This window comes from Balaenoptera physalus (genome assembly GCF_965194825.1).
Source record: "Balaenoptera physalus genome assembly, chromosome: 4".
Lineage (NCBI taxonomy): Eukaryota > Metazoa > Chordata > Mammalia > Artiodactyla > Balaenopteridae > Balaenoptera > Balaenoptera physalus.
This window is the reverse complement of record NC_138891.1, coordinates 85,502,616-85,520,863: the sequence shown is the minus strand read 5'-3', so window position 1 is coordinate 85,520,863 and position 18,248 is coordinate 85,502,616. Positions and strand designations below refer to the sequence as shown.

At 38.4% G+C, this 18,248-nt stretch overlaps 1 protein-coding gene across 9 annotated transcripts in view; it reads right to left on the bottom strand.

The window, feature by feature from the left end:
* Positions 1 to 18,248, bottom strand: part of ZBTB20 (zinc finger and BTB domain containing 20) — an 814,580-nt gene that overhangs the window by 204,343 nt on the left and 591,989 nt on the right. Inside the window, exon 1 of one of the 9 annotated variants that reach the window (XM_082460058.1) lies at positions 3,635 to 17,578. The exons of the other annotated variants lie outside the window; for them this stretch is intronic. The gene's annotated coding sequence lies outside the window, so the exon portion shown is untranslated. Of the gene's footprint in view, positions 1 to 3,634; positions 17,579 to 18,248 lie in introns of those variants that run through there. 9 annotated transcript variants of the gene reach the window in all.

Here is an 18,248-nt window from a genome sequence, read left to right as displayed (position 1 = left end):
CACACACGTTTTTGTGTAATATAGTAAACGTTATTAATATCACCACATCGAGTTCCATATAGAATTATAAAACTAGATGCTATTTTGAGAAGTTGATGTTTTCAAAATAGAAAGTAACTTTAAAAATATTACTACCTGAAGATCTCTGCTGTTTTAGTGTTATGGGTTGAATCGTGTCCTCCTCAAATTCATATGCTGAAGTCCTAGCCCCTAGTACCACAGAATGTGACTGTATTTGAGAACAGGGTCATTGCAGATATGATTAACAAAGATGAAGCAATCCTGGAGCAGCATGGGCTGCTAATCCAATACGACTGGTATCCTTTTAAAAGGGGAAGTTTGGACACAGACAAGCACATGAGGAGACTGCCATGTGAAAATGAAGGCAGAGATCAGGGTTATGCTTCTATAAACTGAGGAACACCCAAGATTGCCAGCGAATCATCAGAAGGTAGGAGAGAAGCATGGAACAGATTCTTCTTCAGAGCCCTTGTAAGGAACCAATCCTACTGACACTTTGATCTTCGGTATTTAGCATCTAGAACTGTGAGACAATAATTTCTGTTACTTAAGCCATCCAGTTGTGTGGCACTTTGTTATGGCAGCCCTAGTACACTAACACATTTAATAAATAAACATCTTTGAGTATGATGGAATACTAAGTAGCTCATTCACTCATCAAGTCCTGAATTGATACCTACTATGTGCTAGACACTGCTCTAGGATACGAGGATGCATGGTATATATGAAAAGCTCAAACAATATTTGTTGAATGAATGAATAAGAACTTCATCATGTTACTGTATTTTTTTGAATACTAATAAGCAGTTAATCTATTAATCAACATAGGATTGATTGAATGCCTGCCATTTATTCATTGATCAAATATTTATGGAATACCTACTATGGGTCAAATAACATTCTAGGCACCAAGGATAAAGTTATAGATATGACAAGTTCTCCACTTTCATGGAACTTAAATTCTAATGGGGGGAACAGACATCAAACATGAAAACAAGTGAAAAAATTATGTAATTTTACTCTGTGCCCCACATTGACAATCACAAGCATTTATTCTGTAAACCCTCTAACTCTTGAACAATGCCCAGGGCAGTACTAAGACTTAAAAATATTCCTAAATACCATGCCCTGTTATTTCCCTTACATTCCTGCAATCTACATATAAGCCTGAAATATCCCTAAGGTTAATGACCTTAAGCGGTTCTTTAGACTTTCTGATTTAATAATAGTTTTAGGAGTTTACACATTACTTCAGAGTCTACAAAATAAAGATCAACACGATAAAGTCCAAGAGTGGAGGTAGGGTAATCCACAGGCAGTGCACAGGTGAAAACTGTTTGAGCAGGACATCCCCAAAGCTGGCTTTCTCAGTCAGTCAATGTCATTCAACACGTATTTCTTAAGCACCTCCAGTGTGTCAGCCCCTGTGCTGAAGATAGCAGAACTGTGGGCAGAGGAGGCATGGTACTGACCCCCATGGAGCCTACATTGTAAAGGGAAACACCTGAACGGCTAAGTTCATAGTCCGTTTCTTAATTACGATTGTGATGAGGTTGTGTGAAGAGAGCTAGAAGAACTCCTGGGTTAGGGGACCTGGCCGCGAGAGGCTCGTGAGAAGCTTCCCTGAGGAAGTGGTACCTCAATACTGGCTTTGGGGCTGGCGTGTGGGTCTTTGAGCAGGGATCACAAAGTCTTATGTTTCTTCTTCCTCATTTCCTTTCATCCACGTGCACACATTTCAAATACTTAAAAGTATTCTTCAAATACACTAAGAACACCAAAACTAAACACAAGAGAAGGACTCTCCAGAGGAAAGAGGCCAAAAATAGAAGGGAAAAATACCCCTAATCTCACCATTTGTTTTGAAAACACCCAAAAATGATTAAAACACATTATAAACTAAAACATATGAACTAATCACTTGCCAAGTTTCATTTTTAAATCATAGCCATTTTTGAGGTTCCTAAACTGAAAAAGAGTCTTCAATATGAACTTGTGTTTTTCTTTTCTTGGCCCTCAGTTGGCTTGAAGCATTTGCTGTTAAGCTGTATGGAGGGAAAGGGATCCAGCTGGTCAGGAACACATGGCATACCTCCCCTAGAAGGGAAGTGCCGTGAGATCAGGCCTTTGTCTATTCGTAGTTATAGCCTTAATACACAGAAGAGTGCCTGGAAGATAGTAGGGACTCAATAAATACCTGCTGAATGGCTAACTGAATGAATATTCTGGGCCTCTGAAGGAATTCTCCAGCTCTCTTTCCTTACACAAGCCACATCTTGCTTTAAGCCAGTGGCCCTCGGGCAATTTTTGCTCCCACAGGGGACATTTGGCAATGTCTAGAGACATTTTTAAGTGTCAAGACTGGAGAAATTGCTACTGGTATCTAACGGGTAGAGGCCAGAGATGCTGCTAAACATTCTACAATGCACAGGATAGCTCTGCATAACAAAAATGTATCTTTCCCCAAATCTCAACAGGGCCAAGGCTGTAAAACCCTGCCTTAGGCCCTTTTTACTAGTGGGCTATACTTGGGAGTATGGCCCTCCATATATTTGGGAGAAGTTCCGTCCTACTGTATTTGGGAGTATGGTCCTCCATATATTTGGGAGAAGTTCAGTCCTAGAGGAAGCAACCAGATGGATGAAACCTTGTTTCATCCTCATTCCCTTCATGAACTGCCCCGCCTGGGACTTTTGACCCCACTGGGTCAATATGCAGTTGCTGGAGAAACCACTTGAAAAAGTCTGTCTCTACAATGGTGGGGAATAATTTTTACAGTGTATTGGTAATTCCCCTGAGCTTACCTAATAATATAGCCTAATTTAAATAAAATGAGCTTGTTTAGAGTCTAGTCATGTGTCTGTAAGAAAAAGAGTGTCCTCCCCTAATTCAACCAGTTTCTCCATGTCTGATCAGGGTGTGCACACCAGTCTAGCTTTATAATAAATAAGATCAACTTCAAGAATCCCCCAAAACCCTATAATGTGCCTGTAGAGAGACTGGGTTTATAGCATTTCCTCTGCTCCCTTCCTTGCCCTGTGTATTAAAATAGTAGTATCTGATTCCAGTTTCAGTGGGGGAAACTTCCATGGTGCCAGAGGAGTACATGCACCGATTTCCTGCCAATGATGGTTGCTCCAGGAATCTTGGTGTTGTGGCATGTGTCCCAGTTACCATAGAGACCGCATACACTAAGAGTGTAACATTATGATTGGTGGGGAAGATATATTTTGCAGAAGCTTTTTGGAGGGAGAAAGAGAAGACAAGAGAAAGAAAGTGAGACTGCCAATAAAGAGGCACAGCAAAGAGAAGTCTCTGACCATCACAGATTCTAGAAATTCGGGACCACAGAGATTACAACTACTAATATAAGACCAACATAAACTTTCCCCCAAAGGCTGCCTCCATCAGGAAAATTTCAAGTATGAGGAGAAAGAACTGATATAAAATATTCTAAAACAAAAAAAGTAAATAAATGAACCTACCAAGGTCTAGAGGTGACAAAAGTGGTATGGCAAGAAAACATTTTTAAGTGATTCAAGGCAAGGAAAAAAAAAGAAATCTAAGAGAAAAATAAAATTGAAAGTTACATTCCTGAGGATGGCTGACTTACAGAGAGGCTGGCTGGCAAGGAGTAACTTAAGTTCTGAGTGCCTATGTTTCATGCCCCGAAAGTGGAAAGAAAAAGAATAAAGATGAGTCCCCTCTCATTTTTTAACAAGGGTCTCCTTAAACCTCCCAATGGTTTGACGTTATAGCAGATGAATACACGCTGGTCACAGAAAATCTGACAAAAACTCTTAGCAAATACATAAATTAGGGGACATTGTTCACAATGCAAATAGGCTCATTCCATAGTTTCATAAAATAATGAGAGCTTAAAGTGCACTGACAGTGTGCTTTCATGTACATACTAATTCTCTGCATACAATTTTGAGGTATAGTGTTTTTACAGAGATCAAGGCATGTCTGCAATGTAAGGGGTCCAAGTGTTGAATTGTAGATGTTTTTAAATAGAAAGGAAGGCTGGAGATAGGATGTGGGTTGGTGTAGGGGACGAGTAGGAATGAATTTAGGAGAAAACCAGTCTAAGGAAATGTCAGATAAGTGATTATGTCCAGGTCCTTGACCTCTAGGTCTATGTCTGGTAATGTTTTATTACACATACTTCAGCCTAATATATCCACTGCCCACTGGAAATCCCTGTTTCCAAATTTTAATTATCATCAATATACTAATAATCTCTGAAATCTATATCTCAAGCCATTAGTTCTCAAATCTACATCTTGAGCCATTAATTCTGACCTCTAGCCCTCTATATCAAATGACCTACTTGACAATTCCAACCGGATATCACAACATGTCCAAAGCTCAATTATCTTCTCCTTTATAGTTTCTCTCCTTCCTATGTTCTCTATGTGAGCAAATAGCATCAATATTCACCCATATGCCCAAGGCCCATACCTGGGAATCATCACCCCTCAAATAATCACCAGATTTGTAATTCTAATGTAATTTCTTTTAATAACCAACGGAGGCTTTTGTGCATAGAAAGCAATATTAACAGTTAATTGGGTTTTAAACTATTATGTGTGTGCATGTGTGTACCTATCTATATACACATATATTATTCTATTTAATAATCTAATAATTTTTTTTATAAAATAAGAAAAAATGCTTTCAGGAAGGGTGAGGTTACTAGGCAGAAAATTTGGGACCTCAAACTATTTCAATAGTTGGGACCTCAACTATTTTGGGAAGAATGAGAGTTAGGATCTGATCTGGGAGCACCTTCCAGAATGATTCTTTAGGGTCACCAATGAACACACCAAATATTCTTAGAGTGACTATGATGATGAGGGGTTCTAAGTCAACATCCTACAAAGGGAATTTTACAACTCATGTCCTCTGTGTTCAAGTTCCACTCTTATCCAGTTCTTTTATAATCACTTTCCACTTTATAGCCTGATAAAGGTAGATAGCATTTTGTTTTCTCCATCAATCAGGTTTCTTGACTCTGGTGACCTTTTACTTGATGATGTTTCTCACATTTCTAGGTCTCTTGCTCCCACTGCACCACATTAGCTTAGGCCTCCATTACCTGTCACTTGTAATATGGTAACAGTCCGTTGTACTATGTTCTCTTACATTTCTGAGCCTTTGCACATGTCATTACCTGTGTCTAGCACAGCCATATTCCCTGATAAGCATTTAACAAATGAAAAAAAAATGCTTTAGATGTTGCTGCTTTGGGTACTAAACAGAAATAGTGGCCTATCTAATATTCTGGATAAACCTGCACAAAGTGCTCTTACTTTCAAAATTAATTTTGAAGAATGAAAATTTTGCCATGGAGAATCACGGGCCAATGATACAATTTTAAGTTTTGCATCTAATAAAAACATCTGTAAACTCAGAGAAAGAAGCACTCATTTTTTTCTTCAATTCATCCAGCAAGTATTTCCTTAACACCCTTTATATACCAGGCACTATTCTAGACACTGGGGATTTCTTAGAATGTAAAACAGACCAAAAAAAACCCCACCAAGATACAAACCCCTGCAATCATGGGGCTTATATTCTATGACAAGGTGAAATAAATATGTAAATAAAATATTTATCCGAAGGGAATAATTGCTATGAAGAAAAATGAAGCAAAGGAAGGGGGTACAATTTTAAATATGGTTGTTATGAAAGGCCTTACTTAGAAGTGAAAATTGAGCAAAGACCGGAAGACAGTGAGCAAACAAGACTTATCTGGGGAAAGCACTGCAGGCGGTGAGAAAAGCAAGTGCAAAGGCCCCGAGGTGAAATCATGTATGGTAGGTGAGGAAAGCAAGGAGGTCAATGAAACTTGAGAGGAGTGAGTGAGGGATCAAGCGCTAAATGAGGACACAGAATTAACTGAGGAAACTGAACGTGTAGGGCCTTGTGGACTACTCTAAAGGCTTTGGTTTTTCCTCTGGGCAGATGGGGAGCCATTAGAAAATTCTGAGCAGAGGAGAGACGTGGTCTGACTTAAATTACTTTACATGCATTACAAAGAATCACTCTGGCTACCATTTTGAGAATAGACTGTATGTGGCAAGTCCAGAAACAGAAAAGATACAGATAGGAGGCTATTGCAATAATCCAGGTAAGAGATGATAGTCGCTTGAGTCAGGATAGCATGGTGGTGAGGATGAGAAGTGGTAAGATTCTGGATGTATTTTGAAGGTAGAACTGCAGAATTTGTTGATAGGTTGGATTTGTGAGATAAAGGGCTGGGAGGGAAATAAATTTTTGACTTGAACAACTCTAAAGATGGAGATGCTATTTACTACAGAGGTGGGAAAGAATGCCTATTTGTCAGGTAAAACAAGGAATTCCATGTGGGGATGTCACGTTTGTGGTGCTCATTAGACCTCCAGTGGAGATTCTGAGTAGGCAGTTAAATATGTGAGCCTAGAATTCACATATTCTAGCCTAGGGTAAAGGCCTGGACTAGAGATGCAAACTTGAACCGTAAGCTTAGGTATGAATATTAAGGAAGTGAACAGAGATTAAAAAAGAGGTTCAAGGACTGAGCCATAGGACGCTCCAGTGTTTACATGTTGGGAAATGAGAATGTATCAGCCAAGAAGAGTGAGAAGAAATGGCCTGTGAGGTAGGAAAGAAATCAGGTGAGTGTGGGGGACTGAAAGCTAAGGGAAGAACAGGTTTTAATGGAGAAAGAATAACAAGCCATGTAAACAATGCTGAGAGATCAGGAAAGACTGCAAATTGCTTGATGGATTTGGCAACATGGAAGTCACCGATAGTGTGAACTGCTTTACCACGTTGGTGGGTGCAAAGCTAATTAGAGAGGGATCAAGAGAGAATTAGAGAATAGGATTATTGGAGAGTGTCTATAGTGAGTACCATGACATTTCTTGAGAAGTTTTGCTATAATGGGAATCAAAGAAATGGGACAGTAGCTACAGGGAGTGTGGGATCATAAGAAAGTATTTTTTAGGGCGAGAGAAATGACAACATTCTTGCGTGCTGATAGGAAAGATTTGGTAGATAGGGAAAATTGATCAAGGAAGAGAAAGGGGAGATTTTTCAGGAGCACGGTGGATGAGTGAGTGAGAGGGGGTGGGGTCTAATGCACACTGAGGGGTAGGTTGAACAGGAGCAGGCAGAGTTTATCCACAGTTACACAAGAGAAAGCAGAATATGTGGATACAGATGCAGATGGGAGTGTAGGTGTGATGGGGAGTGAGTGTTTGTGCAAGTTCTTTTTTCATTGCTTCTATTTTCTCAGTGAAGTAGGAAAGAGGGTCATAAGTTGAGAGTAAGGACGGGGAAGGAGGTGTTGGAAGTTTGAGAGAGGGAAAGATGAGAAATATTCTCGTAGTGGCATGGGAAAGCGAATGGACAGGGAAGTGTCATGTAATCACATGGCAGCACTAAGAGCTTCTCTGAGTGATCATGAGTTTAAAGTGAGAGTCATCAGTTTACCTGTGTGCTTTTCTCCAGCCTCACTCAGCTGGCATACAGGCCTGGAATAGATGGGGAGTTGCATATGATCGGTGTAGTTGAGATTTGCCAGTTGAGAGGACAGTGAAGCAAGAGAAGATTGAGGGAGTTAAGGGTGTATGCAAAGAAATGATTAAAATCATCGTCCATGGAATCTAAGCTACATAAGGAAGGGCAAATATGAGGGGCTATGGGTAGAATCAATGTATTGGAGGCCCTAGTAGGCTTCAGGGATTGTTGTAATAGAGGGAACAGTGGGATTGGGTTGGAGAGTGGGATGCTTGAAATTGAGGTTATGGAAAATCTGTAATTATTAGTAAATAAAAGGTCAAAAGTAAAACCATGGGAGTGAGTAGCTATGGTAGGGTAGAGGACAGATCATGAGAGAATTAAGGAATTGAGAGGCAAAGTATTGGAAGGGTTATATATTTAGACACTGAAATGACCGAGAATTGTGATGAGGTAGAAATGAAAAGAGCGTTGGTGAGCCAGTGGCTAAAATCCTCAAGAAACTGGAGGTGGCAACCAGAGGTATAGTCGATCACTCCAATGAGAAGGGGTATGGGGTAGGTGAGCTTTCCTACCCACTCCCCAGCTTTTCCCCTCTCTCACTTACCATCTTCCCAGCTTATATGACTGGCATTAGCAAACTTTTAATTTCCCAGACTAGCTAGCTGTAAATAACTCGTGACTTCCCTTTGTTCTTTCTATCTGAATTACTTCCAAGTCTGAAGAATTTCCACTTTCAAATATTTACTCTACTTTCTCCCCATTTTGGGCCATAACTACTCTTGCCAATCACTCTTTTTTCTACAACTCAGTTTAATGTTCTTTATGGTATTAATCATCATCAGAAATTATCTTGTTCATTTATTTGTTTGTTTTTTGTTGGAGGGAGGTTCTATTTTCCCTCATTAGAATATAAGTTCTGGAAGGGGGAAAAGCCTTGACTGTTTTGTGTTTGAAATATAATATCCCCCTCAATAAATATTTCTAGAATGAATTAATGAATGGACCCCTGTCACATGCTGATGAATCCTAATTTTCTCAGGTTCACACACTGGCCTTACTTTACTTACTACCTCTTTCTACTTCCCCTCCTGCTCAAACCAACCATTTCAGCAGTTAAGGGTATTATACTGCTCCCTCCAAACATCCTGTTAATTTCTATCCTGATGATTTCATCATATTTCTCCCCTGCTTTTAATGTCAGCCCCCCACACACCAATTCTTCAAGGCTCAGCTTGGGTCTCATCTCCTGGATGGCTTTTCCATGATTACTCTGAGACCTGCTGATTTCTCCCTTCCCAAAAATCCTGCTATGCCTAATAATGTCAGCTGCTTTATTTTTTGTAACTGTTTAAGGGGTGTTAATCTTATCTTTTCACTTTGAACACAGGTTTATTTTTGGCTCAGGGATCTTGACTTACATCTATGGTACACTCTGTAAGAATTAACATAACATAGGACAGATAATGAATGTTCCAAAAAATACCACGGCTTCATTGGATAGTTTCATTGACTTCTATCTTCAACAATCTGAGAAACTTGACTCCTTTCCCACCTTTCATTCTGCTTTTTGCTAAATCTTACTAATCTTCTTGCTGTACCGATATTGTCTTCAGGACCATGCCCTCTGTCCACCATGCAGAGTTCTACACCCTTGCATTGCAATTTCCATAACTAAATCATTGTCTTTGCCATTATTGTTCCTGGAGATTCTTGGCAATTTTAGTACGTTCAGGACATAGCTGCCAAGATCATCTTTCTTCTTGGTTGATTTGAATCTTTCTTTAAAAAGAAATCATTGCAGTTCTTTTTCATCAAACTTTATGTATCCCCTTGGGATTTATTTTTCCTTGGCTCCATCATTGGCCTGGTCCTTCTCTACTTTCTCTAACTGGGTTCAGTCCCTGCTTCTCACTCGATTTGCCCTTTGTCTCATTTGAAGGAATCGGTTTTCACACCTTCTTTCAAACCACCCAGTATATTTAGAATAACTTCTCAAATAATATAAAATTTATAATATTTACGAATAAGTGACACAATGCCAAGATATTCTGTCTCTTCTTTCAAATAACATCTGAAGATGCACCTGTACCACTGAGTTCTATATTTAAGATATTGAATAAGTATCATTCATCCATCTGCTTTCATTCTGTCTTGCATTTTTCAGGACCTGCTTAAGAGTTGTATTGTGAGGTCTTTGGGGCTGGGGACTGTCTGGCATAGTTCACAAACTGGCCTCTGCTCTGTATATTCATGTTTCTTTAACAAATAATAAATAATAATAATAGCCCATTGTGCTTTTTTACATTCCATGCATAAGACGCTGGAAAAAGGAAAACTAATAACCAGGGATTATAACAGAAACACTGAAACAAGACTAACCTTTTGCCAGGTTTTGCTACGGTAACACAGACTTCTATCGGCCTATATTCTAATAAATAATTACCTACTTAAGTCATTTGTAAATTGTTCCTTTGCCAACATTATGTATCATATCACATGCCTATGTGGTTTTTAGGACAGGGAAAAACAACTAGAACATTACAGCTATGTGGGGGATCGGAGCAAAAGCAGCAAAATAAGAGGTTTACTCTGCTGGGTGCACAGTTTGTAAGAATTAGTCTCACAAGTAGAACTACTTGACAGAATACATGCCTGCTCTCCCGCTCCCCTCCTCTCCCTCCCCTTCTCTTCGCCACTCCAGATCTCTCCTCAATAACGGAAGACTTTCTTTCTTTTCCTTCTCCTCCTTCTTCTTCTTTTTTAAAAAATTCTAGGTGGGAAGTGTACCATTTTGTATGAAAACCCTGTTTTTCCTGTGAGTGTAACAAATGTTCTGATTGAAGTTGCTCTGTGAGAATGGCTGTGTGTGTAAGGGACGAGGAGGGGACTGTGGTAGGGGTGGAGTGCCTCCGTACTTATCCACAGATGAGCCACATTTAAACTCCAGTTTTCAAATGAAGACAAAAATGTTATACCATTGCCTTGTTACTGCAGTGGCCACTAGATGGCAGGTCCAAAAATCTGATTCGCACCTCACAGGAGGGCAGTTCTTACATAGGAAGTAGAGTAATTCTGGCACTCAAGCACTGGTTTATCAATAAGCCTTTGTTGCTTGCCAAAACACTGGGTGGATAAGACAATATCCATGTTACTTCACAGAGCTGCAGTGAGAAGGAAGCCCTTTGATATCTAGGCTTGTACAGCATTATCATCACATACTCACACATCCAGACACAGCTAGATCTTTGGACTTCTATTAACAGACTTTCTCAGACCTGGTTTTTATAAATGTTCAGTTGTATTTCATTATCTAATGGTCTTCGCAATACCTTGCCATAATCTCAGGGGTATAAAAAGTAGTTGTCTAATCTGCCTCCGTAAGAACACATGGGAAAAAGACTGTCAAACAGGTTGGGGGTATATATAACTGCACTCTGTACCACTTAGCAGTACATATTTACCAGTAATTCCAATTTAGTATTTTCTATTTCTATCTCTATATGTCAATCTATATCTATATTTAATATACCAGAGGCTGGCTACATATTCACGTAAATTGTTTTGGAAAAGAGAATGTTTGCATATAAAAGATTTACTATTTAATAGGAAAAACAAGTAAGCCCTATGATTGAAATGGATATGAGTAAATTTAGAACAAATTCTTTGCTGTACCCAGTGTCATTTCCATTTTCCTGCACTGAGATGGAAGACTTCTAGAAGTGGATCTTATGATACTATAAAAGAAGTCATTCTTAGGCCAGTTATTCTGATGATAGAGTTCATCTCTCCCTTCATGATATTTTTCATGATACTAGATTATCCTGATGTAAGTGATTTGACTACCTGGACATTGAGTACTTTTCTTTACCTTTTAATTAAAGAGTTGATCTTATGATTTTTAAAAGTAAAGAATCACAAGTTCTGAGATAATTTATCCTTCTCACTTGAGAAAATATGTTCTAAAGTCAAATTTATTTTTGTACAAAAGTTGTGACATGCATTTTGATATACATTTAAGCATCCATGCCAATTAAAATTCTGTAACAATGAAAGCAACACAAACTCAATTATAGCCATACAACTCACTCATCACTCACCTTTTGTTCCCTCTTTCTTTTAAAATTTAGGTAAGAGAATAATTGTAAACATGTTGATTTCATCTACATCTGTAGATGCTCTGTATATTTGGACGGTTAAATGTCTACATGAGACACGTGAAGAAGAGGACATATACGCTGGTCTTCAGAATAAGAAACAAGCTTTTCTTTTTCATAAGGAATAAATATGGACTATACTGATTACAGAAGAGATTTTACATCAGCACTAGATGACTTCCTTTCGTTTGGCAGTAGAATTTAAATACGATGACAGAAACAATTTATGATGAAGCTCCATGGTTATTTCTACATAATTGTGGTGAATGGAATTTAACCTCCTTTTTTCACCCCACCAAAAATGCTAAAGCTTGTGCTTCCCTCACAGAAAAAGCACTGGAATGGAAGCTGAGGCCTGGGCTCTACCCTGGTTTTGACAGTGCTTCACGGGGTGAGACCCAGAGGGTAAGGTCTCCCCGGGCTCCTCTTCTTCGCCTCTGAAATGAGGCTTTAAGGAGAAAGTCCGTGATCCTTCTCTGCTTTAACATTCAATAGCCAGTGAAGTAAATTACCATGCTTTGCAGATTTTTTTTTTTTCTCATAAATAGACTAATTTTCTCAGATGAGACAACAATGTTGTTAAGGAGTTTGTATTGAAAGCTAACATGTCCCAACCAACATTGTGGCTCTGACTCATGGAGGGGAAGCTGGAATTGCTTCTTCCTTCAACCCCTCCTTTCCCCTTTCTGCATCACTCTTCCACGGACTCCCCCATTGTCTGTAAGTCTAAGTCCTACCCCAGAGGCCCTCCCTGACCCTTAGGCAGTCACTGGCTAATTATTCAAAAAAACCTTTACTTTTCCTCTTAGATATATAACCAAACTCCATTTCCCAGCCCTTCCTGCAGACAGCTACAGCCTTGTGACCAAATTCTGGCCAGTGGGATGTCAGCAGAAGTGACATGTGCTGCTCCAGGGCTAACCCGTAAAAGTTCCTTTGCAATTATTGCTCTCTCCCTTCACCAGTCTTCTGACTGGATGCCACACCCAAGGTGACCTTGGAAGCTACATGCTGAAGATGACAGAGCTTCGGCCAACCTGGATCCTTGAACAGTCTTTACTTGAGCAACAGATGAACTTTTATATTAGGCCACTGAGACTTGGAGGTTTATGCATTCTGGAAACTAATATTACCTTAAATAAGAAGCCCTCTAAACCAGAGGATTGGCTCTCCCTCCAAGACATTTTATTTATGTCTCTTTGATCATGTTTTCATCTTGTAATGGATTCTTTATACTGATATGTAAGATCTTCGAGGACAGTATGTGTTTTATTCATTTCCTCATCCTTCATAGATCTCTAGCTAGTTGAATAAATGCTGAATAGAACATGGCTAGTTTGGAAATTGCAGACGGTGGTAAAAGAAGTTTTGATTAAAAAAAAATCCTAGCTTTTTTCTTGTCCTATTTGGGTGGAAGGCAGGGATGATGAGCTTTTTCAGAGTGGAAATGTTATATTGTGACAACCGTAGCCATTTAATATATTTTGTGTACTGCCTTCCTAATAACCATGCTCCTAAAATAAAGTGCAAATTAAATATTTTGAAAAATTTAAAAAAATACCAAAGAGGGGGATAAGTGAAGAGATAAATTGAGAAATGTGAGAACTAAGGGATTAAAAAAAAATGTCTAGAGTTACAGGGGGCTTCTACTAGCCCTATCACCTATGAAATTATAGCTATAAACTATTATCTCAAATAATACCTTACTCTCAGTGTTAGTATTGACTTCTTTTGAGCCAAATTCCTTGGACATTTTCTGTTTTATTTGTAGTTGGCTTCACCACAGCCCCTCCCTGAAACACTTCACCCTTGGTTTCCTCAATACTGGCCGGATTCTCATTCTCTGTCTCTGACTGTCCTTTCTCATCTTTTCTTTGGCTCTCTTTCTTATCTACTCTTTAAGCATTAGAATTTCCTAGTATTCTGGTCTGGGTCTTTTCCTCACAACTTGTCCTTGAGTCATCTCACCCAGTCTCACGGTTTCACCGACCACTTCTTAACAAGTAACTCCCGAATATCTCCGGCCCAGCACTCACTTTCTCTGTAGCTTCGGACCTGTATCGTCTATGGTGTGCTGGACATTTTAAGACATTTTAAACATCTTGCAGCAACCTTGAGTACGAGTCCCAAAACAAACCTATTCTTCCTCCTCCTGTGCTCCCTCTCTCGGTAAACAACATCGAGTTAGACACATTAAACTCTCCTTACTCTCGTCTGTCCCTGATCTAAGTTAGCTAATTAAATTCTAAATCCTAAAGTGTTTTTACAGTCTATTTGAGATTTTTAACCTAAGTTTGAGGACTAGAGAAGTGAAGGCAGATTAAAAATAGTACTTCTTTTAACTCAATGTCAGAGACCTACCACTATGAATTTCTTCACACAAACATATAAAAAAGGCAAGAAGTATAGAATGACAAAAAGGAGATTTTCATACCCTTCCATCATACCCAAGTTACTCTGTAAACCAGCAGAGAATCATGAGAGCTGTTCTGAGAGTGAACATTCTCACATTCTGTTTCTTAAATTGGGACTGCTTTGAAGCAAAATTGAATCAATGGAAAGAAAGGATTTTTGCAGAGGTGACAGGAGCTTTGCTCACTGCTGTTCCTTCCATAACCTCTGCAAAAGAAAAGTTTAAAAAAAGTCCCTAATGTCTAAACCTACAGAAATTTTAGACCTGTGGCTTTCATTCCTTCCTGGGTGTAATTGTAAGGGCTTGCATTGATTTTAAGTGTTTTATCTTCCACTGACATTCACATGAGACTTCCCCCTCATCTAATCAGTTGCTTTGATTTCTTTGTCTTAAAATTCATTCTTCAGTGTTTCGTACAATTCTTCAACATTAATAATAACCTCCTATAGCAACTGTGGTCCTTTCTCTTCCCCTGGTGATATATTTATCATCTATTACACAAACTCCTCTTTGCTTCCTCCTTTGCACCACCAGCTCTAACATCTTAAATTTTCATTTGACATACTGCTTACCTTAATTATTTCATGTGTGTTCCCATCCATGGAAATTCATTTTTGTGTGACATAAATCCTTACCCTATTCTATTTCACAGTAATAAAACTTTATACTGAATTGCCAAAGAGATAGGTAACCAAGCACGCAGTTTAAATTAAGTGCAAGATACACATGTTTGAATATTCTTCTCTCTGTCTGAGATGTATAGAGACAGGTCCTGCTTGTGTCTGAGCACTCTGCCATGTTACTCAAATTGCGGGGGTTAAACCACGTAAGAATAGGTTTCTCACTTTGAGTCAAAAGTAACTGCTGCTATGAAAAAATAAAAAGCACAGTAATGAAATCATATGTGCATTAAAAAAAATCTCTTCTAAATAATGGTTATGATTGGGTACAGTCTATGAAAGAAGCAGCTCCTGACTTGAGCACATGCCAGTGAGATTAAAACTCATCCAGGGCTGGCATTCTCATTGCTGTCCCTTAGCACCTTCAGTGGTTTCCAGTCTTCGCCCATGCTAACCTTTGCTAGTTGTTGTAGCCATGGTAAATACCCTGTTTACTGGATTTTATTAGGATTTAAAATTTTGACATTTGGAAAAAGCACAATCCTTCTTTTCCATCCTGTCGTTTTTAATGTATAAGTGTCCAGGCTTTTTCCAGTTTTAAGTTTCTCTCTCCTAGCTTCAGAAAATTATAATTTTGGAAAGTCACAATTATATTGCTAGTTTGTGGCCAGAACATTATCAATTCCATATAACAAAATTTTAGTCTGAGGCATGATTCATAAAACTTAAGCACCAAAGTTTACTTCTGTTCCAGTTACTTGGCATTTTTGGTGAAATGAGTTTTGGTCTGAATCACCCATTTAACTATGTTGATTCTCTACCACTTTTGGTGATATAATAGTTATAATGCTAGATATCTGCATAGCACTGTAAAGTTTTCAAAGTGCTGCCATATACACAGTTCTTACTTGACACGTTGTATTATAAGCAATCAGATATTACAGCCATTTTATAGATAAAGAAACACAGGAACAGAGAGTATTACTCTGGATCACACATGGTTAGCAGCAAGGCCAGAACAAACTCCTATTCCAGGGTTCTTTCCACTATATCACATTATTATTGCTTTTATTATTTACTTACCATTGCATACTTATTACTGCTTTTCAAATATCCGATCATCACATCCTTCTCTGCACTGCACTAATATTGTAACCCTACTGTATTTGATCTCTTTACTAGGTTGTACCCACCCTTCCAGTTCCCTACAGCCCTCACTAGACTGTGAGCTACTCCAGGACAATGTTTCATCCGTGTTTGTATCTCTAGCCCCTGGTGAGATCCTACCATGTGTTTGCCAAGTGACTGTGCGGTAAATATTCACTTTCTCTTAGTTGTAAACTGTTTTCAACCCACGATTTTTAAAAATACGATATAAAGGTTAGTATTATCTAAGAGGAAGGCATTTCATCCATGTCACAAGTAGGAGAATGGAAAAATCAAGAGAGTGAATGTGGTTTATTTGAGAGTATCGGTGAGTCAGTGACAGAGATAGGAAACAAAAAGCAACCCAGGGGTCTTCATGCTCAGGCTACATCTCTACCACCACAGCCAAACTTACTGGGACCAGACAGACTGTGGTGACTGTGTAAGCAGCGTGAACAGTATTTCCACATCCCTTGGGCAGGCTATTATTGTTGAAAAGAACTGTGGCAAACCGGACATTTTGTTCCCTTCTAATTTATCTGTGTTCCTGTAGCCATGTCTCCACTTCTAAACACTAATCACTTCTCTAGGTGAGCTTAAGTACCTAATTATTAAGAGCCCTCCAAATTTCTAGTGCCATCTTCAATACAGTTAGTGCCCTTTCTGTCCCATTTGCCCCCTGTGCTTGGTACTGAATCAGTATAGCAAATATCCCTAATGAAGAATCATGACACAGGGTTAAATTTACAAATTAAGCAATTCCTTTAGTTTTTATGTCGATTCCTTTCATCTTTGAATCCCCATCCTCCATTTGCTTAAAATACATCCCACTGTGAAACTAAAAAAAACAATGCTACTATGAGAGTTCAAAGAGAAATACTGAAACCTAGGCCATTTTCCAGAGACGCGTCTCACCTGTAAGCTCTTGCATATAGCATCAGATAACCTAGTCTTCCAGGGAATGGTAGGACAATACATTAGCAGATTTAATATTAATCTCCAGAATCCCAGATTTATTCCCGTCCAGGTTAAGTGCTCTTTTGATTATTATAGCAAAAAATAATACAAAAAATCGATTACAACCATTAATGGAGGCTTAAAATATTAACTTCCATAGCTTTAACCCAATATCTATAATTAAATGCAGAAAAGCTAAGTTAATGTAATGTTAAGGTTGAGCTTCTAATTGCACAAAAGTCATGAAATTTAAAATTAAGGTTTCTAGTGCCACTCTCTGTTAGTTCTACAACATTCCTCATATGATTTTCTACAATATATGTTTCATTTAAATGTGTCTGTGATAGAGTTCCTAAGAAAGAATATAAAGTACAATCGATTAGAATTCAACTCTTAGATGTCTGCTTAGAGTTTTATGTAATCAAAAGTACTGGAAAAGTGCAATTAGTTTAAAATTACAGTGCCCCATTTGAGTGATTACCATATCCTTGTTTAGGAATTTGTCCATTTCCCCTATAAATCCTTTAACTTTCACTTCTAGCCATCCCCTGGAGAAGAAAAGAGAATTTATGTAAAAACAAAACCAAAACAACCTGTGGGCTGGGATAGTACATATGGGTCTGTTCTTTAAATATATGACAAAAGGTATTCACATGAAACTACTACTTAAGAGAGTAACTCGGAATATTCAAGTTTATGGGAACATCTAATAGGACAAGCCAAGGCTCCAGAGATGGGTAGATAGGGATTCAAGTCCTTTTTTTTTTTTTTTTTTTTTTGATTCAAGTCCTTTTAATGCTACTTACTAGCCAAGCTGACTTTGAGCAAATTACCTAACCTCTCTCAGTCTTGTTATCAGAGTAATTATACCCACTTTGTAAGGTAACTGTGAAGATTAAACGAAGTGACATATGTAACACAGGTTTTGCAAAGCTCTCTTGGAATTTATAGCACCATCTCAACTATTGTCATTAAAGAATGAATGACCATAATTTAACCTTCATTTGGTTGTCCACATGTATTTCTGAAACACAGAATAATCATTTAAAATTTATTCTATTGAAAGGTACATAGAGCTGTTATATATATTTTTCATAATAGTTTCCTTAGGATAGGTACATGTCTATGGCTTATTACTGAGCATCCAGATATGTTCAATACATGATGCATCAGGTACATCAGCTAATTCTGAAGGCAGATGAGTGAAGTGAATTCTTGGATATTGGGCTGCCATGCTCAATATTTTCCTCAAATGTTATGAAACAGTTGTGTCTAAATAGAGAATACGCTTGAGAAGTTCTAGTCCAACATGCAATTTAGAGAGAAAGTTATAAATCATAAATATAAGGGCTTAAAGCTAAAGTGCCACCTCAACCAAAACAATCATAAAAACTCCTAAGTGCATTCTGGCAGGAATAAAAGCAG